Below are 7,248 nucleotides of genomic sequence, written 5' to 3' on the forward strand. Positions count from 1 at the left end.
AGACAGGAAAGGGGTAAAACAAAGAGCTCATTTTCAAGATAATATAACCCAAAAATCAGAAGAAAAGTCCCCGCAAATTTTTGTGTTACCAAACTCTTAAATCTTCAGTGAATAAATACCAAATCGCGCACCTAATTTATCTTCACTGGAATAGACACATTTTGGATGTGGATTTGCTTTCTCTAGCACTCATTGCTTCTTACAAGACTGCTTCTGATCAAAGAACTCATTTCACAGCAAAGTAAGTGTGGCATCTAGTTTGAGTTCATGCTGAGAAAAGAAATAAGCATAGCCAATCTGATTTTAACCTCGAAAATGCTCACAGGATACAAACAATATTCTTCACATTGCCACCCCTACACACACACACACACACACACACACACACACACTTCCTATTCTTTTTTTCTTTAAAGATTTATTTATACAAGAACCGGGGTAAAGGCCAGATGTGCGGGAGACAGAGCTGGGAACAGAACAGGCAGACTGATGAAATACACTGTTGAGGGGAGCAGCGGGCGCGGCAGAAGAGGTCTGCTGCGCTATGCAGGATTCTGCTGGCCAGCCAGGATCGAACCCACGCTGCAGAGGCTGCGGACAGCTTCACAGTGCGGCACTCAACCGCCTGCGCCACCGGGGAGGCCCACTTCCTATTACTTAAGGTAAAAGTTTGGGTCTTTAGTTTTCAGAAGTTTGGTTATGATATATCTAGGCATGGATTTTTGGGCGTTTATCCTATTTGGGATTTTTCCTAATTTCTTGCATTTTTAAATTTTATCTCGTGCCAGAATTGGGAAGTTTAGAGTCATTTCTTTAAATATGTTTTGATGAAAATTTTTTTTTAAATTTGTTTTCTCAATACCATACTGTTTCTTCCTGCCTGCTAGCTCTATTGCCATGAATGTTAGATTTTTTTCCTATTGCCTGACATGTTTTTAAGACTATTCATTTTTAAAATATTGTGTTCAGATTGGATGATTTCTGTTGACCTATCTTCAGGTTTTTTCATTCTTGCTAGTATTGTCATCTTATTTCAGTCCACTTAGTAAGTCTTAAAATTTTATTTTTCTTATTTTTCAGTTCTCAACTTCTTATTGGGTCATTCTTACGTCTTTTTCCCCCTTCACTTAAAGTTCCCATATTGGGAGCCTTCCTGGTGGTGCAGGGGTCGTCTCAGCTCTATCAAGCTATCACCAGCCACTGCAGCATGAGTTCAATCCCTGGCCAGGGAGGTGACTCACATGGTGCACAGACCTCTCCTGCCACCCGCTGCTCTTCTCAGCCGTGTGTTTCAGTCAGTCTGCCTGTTCTGTTCCCCACTCTGTCTCTGGTGAATCCTCTCACCCCCCCCCCCCCCGCATGCCTCTGGCTTATATCCCAGTTCTTGTATAAAAATAAATATAAAAAAAAATAAAATGAAAAGCAGCCCCCCCCCCCCCCCCCGCAGGTCTTCACTCTGGGCTTCTCTGGAGTCCTCCCCTTCTCTCCGCAAATATATCAATACTCCTGCCAGGGCCACAGAAGGCACAACTGATAACAGTGTAGCAAATGCAGGCTCCTCAGGCAGGGGAATCCTAAGGGCAGGAGAGCAGACCCACCTGGAAACCATTTCCCCTCCACTAGGCCAGCTGTCAAGACCCAGCTCTCCAGCAAAGCACGCCCCCCTCCACCCTCCCCATCCCGACATGGCATGTGCAGCGAAGGTCAAAGGTGGCAGGAGCAGGAGACCATCAGCACAGCCTCCCTGTGGATTCCTTGCGGAAGCTGCCAGGGGGAGGGGACTGGGCGCCCCATCCAGTCACTGCTTTCTCGTTCTCCTGTTGAACAACCGGTCGGTCCTTCCGGAAATGGGTGTCCATCCCTTCAAGTTTGCACCCCAAGGGAGGGTTCAAGCAAGGGGAGGCTTCAGAGGCCAGAGCAGGAGGACTGGCCTGAGCCAGAGTCTGAGAGCAGAGCAGACCCTGGGGCGGCATCTGCGCCCCAGCAGCTCCCCGCCTCCGCGGGGCAGCCAGAGCAAGGTCCTGGGGTCCAGTGAGGGAGCCCGACATTAGCCTGGCTTCGGGGCCTTCCTCAGACCCACCCCGCCAGCCATCTGAGGGGATTCACCGGTCCCGGAAGCCCAGGGGCAGCAGCCACCCCCTGGGAGGCCCCGCTGCCACACCAACTGCCTGGAGCAGCCCCTCGCCCGGGGCTTCCAGAGGATGGGGCTGGCTGTGGGCTTGCAACCCTGGCTCTTCCTGCTGGCGCCCCGGTGCTGACGGCTGTCCTGGGCACCGGGTGGATTTACCGGCCCAGAGAGACGGAAGAGAGCCTGGAGGAGAGACGGAAGAGAGCCTTGGGCAGCCCAGCCAAGGCCAAGTGGCACTTCGTGCAGGCACATTTCTCCACCACCGAGTCTCACCTCTTCTCCCTGTTGTGGTCCAGTGCCGAGGTCAACTTCGCCTCCATCCGGGTGGTCTCCAACACTGCCAATCTGCTGGATCCAGTCATCTCAGAAATTAGTCAACTGGATGAGGTGGTGCAGACGCTGACCGTGCCCCAGGAGATGGAACCCAGGTCCTCTCCCCTCAGGTGTGTGACAGGTACCAGGGCACCTGCATGCCCTCCAACCCACTCCTGTTCATCTGGCACAAGAATAACAACATGGACCTGAAAAGCATCACCTTCCCTATTTACAACACCTCTGCTGCGCCCCTCTACTTGGCCGGCTTCTTGGGAGGAACCGTCCTGGGTCCCAGGGCGGGGAGAAGCCGGTTACACCTGCAAGCCAAGGCCATGCGGCTGCAGTACTACCGGAAGACCGCAGACCCCGAGGACAGCGAGCGCAGCCAGAAGTGGCTGCTCGAGTTCCTGGACCAAATTCACGCCATTGAAAAGCACCTGGCCTTGAAGGACATCCAGGTGCCTGGGGCTGGGTCTAGAGGGAGGAGAAGGTGGGAGGGATAAGACCTGTCCAAGGATGTGGGCATGCCTGGCTATTTGGAGGAGGCCTTGACTTGAAACCGGGTCTGCTCCACTCTCTTGGATGCTTCAGCCAGCTTTCTTCAAGGGACACCAAGGGAAGCCGCCAGGCTGGATGTGTGGGAGGGTGAGAGGACTCACCAGAGACAGAGTGGGGAACAGAACAGTCAGACTGACTGAAATACACTGCTGAGGGGAGCAGAGGGCGCGACAGGAGAGGTCTGCTGTGCCATGTGGGACCCTCACTGGACGGCCAGGATCGAACCTTTATGTGTAGACATAAAGGACATTCAGCAAGTAAGCTTACTGCTACTGTTATTAGGTAGTTTTCAACTCCTTTCTGAAATTCCTCATACCTTCCACTTATACAACCTTTACTTATATATGCATGACGTTCTCATTTCCATTTCCTGATTCTTAATTAGTTCTAACACTGAAATAGCTAAATCAGTAATTTCTAATGTTGAAATTGTCAGATTTGACCACAGTAGTTTTTTATAAACTGCCTTCTAGTCCCTGAAAGGTCCAGGGATGTATAATTATAAAGAGCTCCCCAGGTGAATTTTGATATAGCCAGTCCATTTTTCTAAATGATGGGATAGCAAAATGTTGGTAAAAGGTCAGGCAGCTTAGGCTTTGAAAGCCAGTGGTTTCAGTTATAACAAATGAACACACCTGAACTGTGTTATGAAGCACAAAAGCAACAATAGCAATATGCAGATGACTGGGTATGGCTGTGTTCTAATGGAAGTGGTGGGTCAAACCTGACCCATGCTGTGGTGTGCCAACCATGCTCCACCACGCTTCTTAAATATTAATGTGCATACAAATCACATGAAGATCTTATTAAAAACGTATTCTGACTTAGAAAACCTGGGTTAGGGCCCAAGAGGAAGCATTCATTTCTAACAAGCTCCTAAGTTGTACAATGCTGCCAGCGCCCAGATCAACAAGGTACGAGTTCACCACAGGGCGCTGAGTCTACTGAACGCCATTATATCCTAGAGGGAGTCCACTGTGTTCTACAGGACGTCACATAATAGGATCTCTTTTTCTCATAGAAGAAAAAAATAAAGAACTGTTTCTATAGTCAGATTTTACAGCTTGAGACAACTATAAACTAAATACCTATTTTTATGGTTCATAAAGAGAAACATTTAGCAGAAACTCCATTTAAAAATTTGTGATTAATGGGCTCCCCGGTGGCGCAGTGGTTGAGCACTGGGTTGCGAAGCTGCCCACAGCCTCTGCAGCACCAGTTCGATCCCCGGCTGCCAGCGAGGGTCCCACATGGCGCGCAGACCTCTCCTGCCACCTGCTGCTCCCCTCAGCAGTGTGTTTCATCAGTCTGCCTGTTCTGCCCTCTGCTCTGGCTCCGGTGAATTCTCTCACCCTCCCCTGCTTCTGACTGTACCCAGTGCTTGTATAAATAAATCTTTAAAAAAAAAAATTGTTATTAACAATGAAAGCATAAATATTCACACACTTACCTATAAATAACATGGAATGCTTTCATGCAAATTTCAGGCCTTCATTTCTGTCAACTTCACAATTTTCCTAAAAGACAAATGCAAAGATTAAGAAAGGCTACCAAAACACAGAGCCCAAATGCCAAGCATCTGACTTCTTACCTTATCAATTTTATTTCCAACTAGCATGTTTACTATGTCATTTCTCGTGCAATATGTTTCCAATTCGCTTAGCCAGTTATCCAGTTTAACAAAGGTGTCCCTTCTTGTCACATCATAAGCTGAAACCAAAAAAGTCATTTACTTAATAATCATTCAAAATAAAAAGTAATGACATTTTATTTCTCTTACATAACTAGGGGTTAATGTCACCATATAGGCAAGTCTACTGAAAAACCCTTCAAAACATAACAATGAGTGCCTACTGATCCTGACAGATGAAACTGACCTCCAAAATAACACACACATACATTTACACACACACACACACACACACACATATTCAATTTTATTAACAAACTGTGAAAAAATTATATCCTATAAGATCAGGGAAAATTAATTTAAGCAAACAAAACAACAGCTGTGCCCATTTGTAACAATAAGAGGTTTGTCCAAAAACCGAAGCGTTTAGGTCCAAACCTGTGGCAAAAGAGCAAATACTAATTAAAACATTTATTGATTTATTTCTTACAAGGACTCTGTTGATTTGTTTCTTACAAGGATCAAAATTTGCAGCTTTTAAAAAATACTTAGAGTTAGTGGATGGGTCTTAATTGTCTTCCTCTGTTATCAACTGCATTATAATACAGGGCTTCTTATTATAGTGTTTTCTAAACTTTCTAAACTTTTAACATTTTGAAACTAGTCTCATACTTAAGTCATGATATAAGAAAAGCTTTCTCCTATAATTGATCAATATTCATTTTAAACAGCTACCCAAGAATTATTAAGACAAGCACTTTTCAACAATTTACAGTAAGAACAGAATCCACATTTGGTTTTCAAATTTTGTGTGATATATCTACTCTTGAATACTATTTTCCGGACTGACAAAACAAATTCTACTAAGCAACAAACTCTCTAATTCCTTTATAAACTGCAGCAAATATTAATAGACTGATGACTAAAGAACAGTTACTAGTAAAAATGGCATATATAACTAAGTTAATCTTAAATATTCCCCTATCAACACGGATTTTTAAAATAAGTAACGGTTTGATTTTTATTTTTTATTGCTAGGCTAAGGGCTAGAAAGACATTTTAAAAGTTGAAATAGGCATTAGTACAGAATTCCAGTTGAATTATGCATAAAACCCCAATGTTTTCAGAGAAAGACTACAGAAAAAAACTGCTTTAATGGCAAAATATTACTGCACATGATTTTGACAGTTTACAAGTAAATATTTAACTAAGCCAAATGTTTAATCTTGACATTTTTAGATTCACTTTGGGCAAAACAGCCTGTGCCACAGTATTAATTAAATTAGGATTTGTAACAACTATCAGATTTATACGCTCAGTCAGAAGTTAGTTATGCTTGTGTTTGTTTTCGACATAGGAATATGCGGGGCCTCCCTGTTGGCGCAAGAGGTCAAGACGCAGCACTATGAAGCAATCCACAGTTTGATCCCAGGCCAGGGAGCTACCCACATGGCGCAGCAGACCTCTCTTGACTTGTGGGCTGCTCCCCTCAGCAGCGGATATCAGTCAATCCTCCTGTTCTGTTCCCCACTCTGTCTCTGGTGAATCCTCTCACACCCTCCCACCTCTGGCCTATACCCCAGTTCTTGTATAAATAAATAAATAAATAAATACATACATACATAAATCAATCTTTAAAAAAAGAATATGCAATGAGTATAATGACATCTTTGTAAGATAAAAGAAACAGAACTTTTAATTTTCCTTCCGTGGTTTTATTTTCTGGTAGGAAAATAGAAAAGAAATTCTTGATGATAGAGAAGTAAAAAAGAGCTGGAAGGGATCTAGAAATGGAAGTGAGTGAAGGATATGACAAAGAGAAGGAACAAAACCTTGTTCCTTACAGGTGTCAAGTAGGTCATGATGTATATGCGGCACTTCCAAGAGGCAGTGGGACAAGGCTATGCGTGAATATTATATCTGATTCCTAGATGAAGCTTCCAAGTGGGAGATAAATGACTTGATATTTGGACCAGAATTAGATTCCTCTAACACTGAGAAAGGCTTCCTAAATGTGACATGACACCCAGATGCCATGAAGAAACTAACTAATTTGACCATATAAATACCAAAGCTTTGGTGTGGCAAACATCTAGACCCCCACCCCTAAACAAGATGTGAATGTAAGTAACAAATGGAAAAAAAAGATCTGCAACAGTTAATACTTCTCACACACACAACATTAATATATATTCATCTTAAATAAGATTATTTTTAAACATTTATTTATTTACACAAGAACTGGGGTACAAGCCAGAGGCACAGGAGGGTGTGAGGATTCACTAGAGACAGAGTGGGGAACAGAACAGAACAGGCAGAAGGACTGAAAACACTGCTGAGGGGAAGCAGCGGGCAAGACAGGAGAGGTCTGCTGCGCCATGTGGGTATCTCCCTGGCCGGCCTGTATGGAATTGGCGCTGCTGAGGCTGTGGACAGCCTCTCAGCGCTGCACTCAACCCGCCACACCGCCACCGGGGAGGCCCTTAAATAAGATTTTAAAGACAAATGAGTTCTCATAATACACACGAGACATTGCAGCAAATAGTAAAAAAACCAAAATTAACACAATGTAGTTGGGTGATAACTGCCATCACATAACCCCACCTCTTACGACAGT

Source organism: Talpa europaea (genome assembly GCF_964194135.1).
Source record: "Talpa europaea genome assembly, chromosome: 14".
Lineage (NCBI taxonomy): Eukaryota > Metazoa > Chordata > Mammalia > Eulipotyphla > Talpidae > Talpa > Talpa europaea.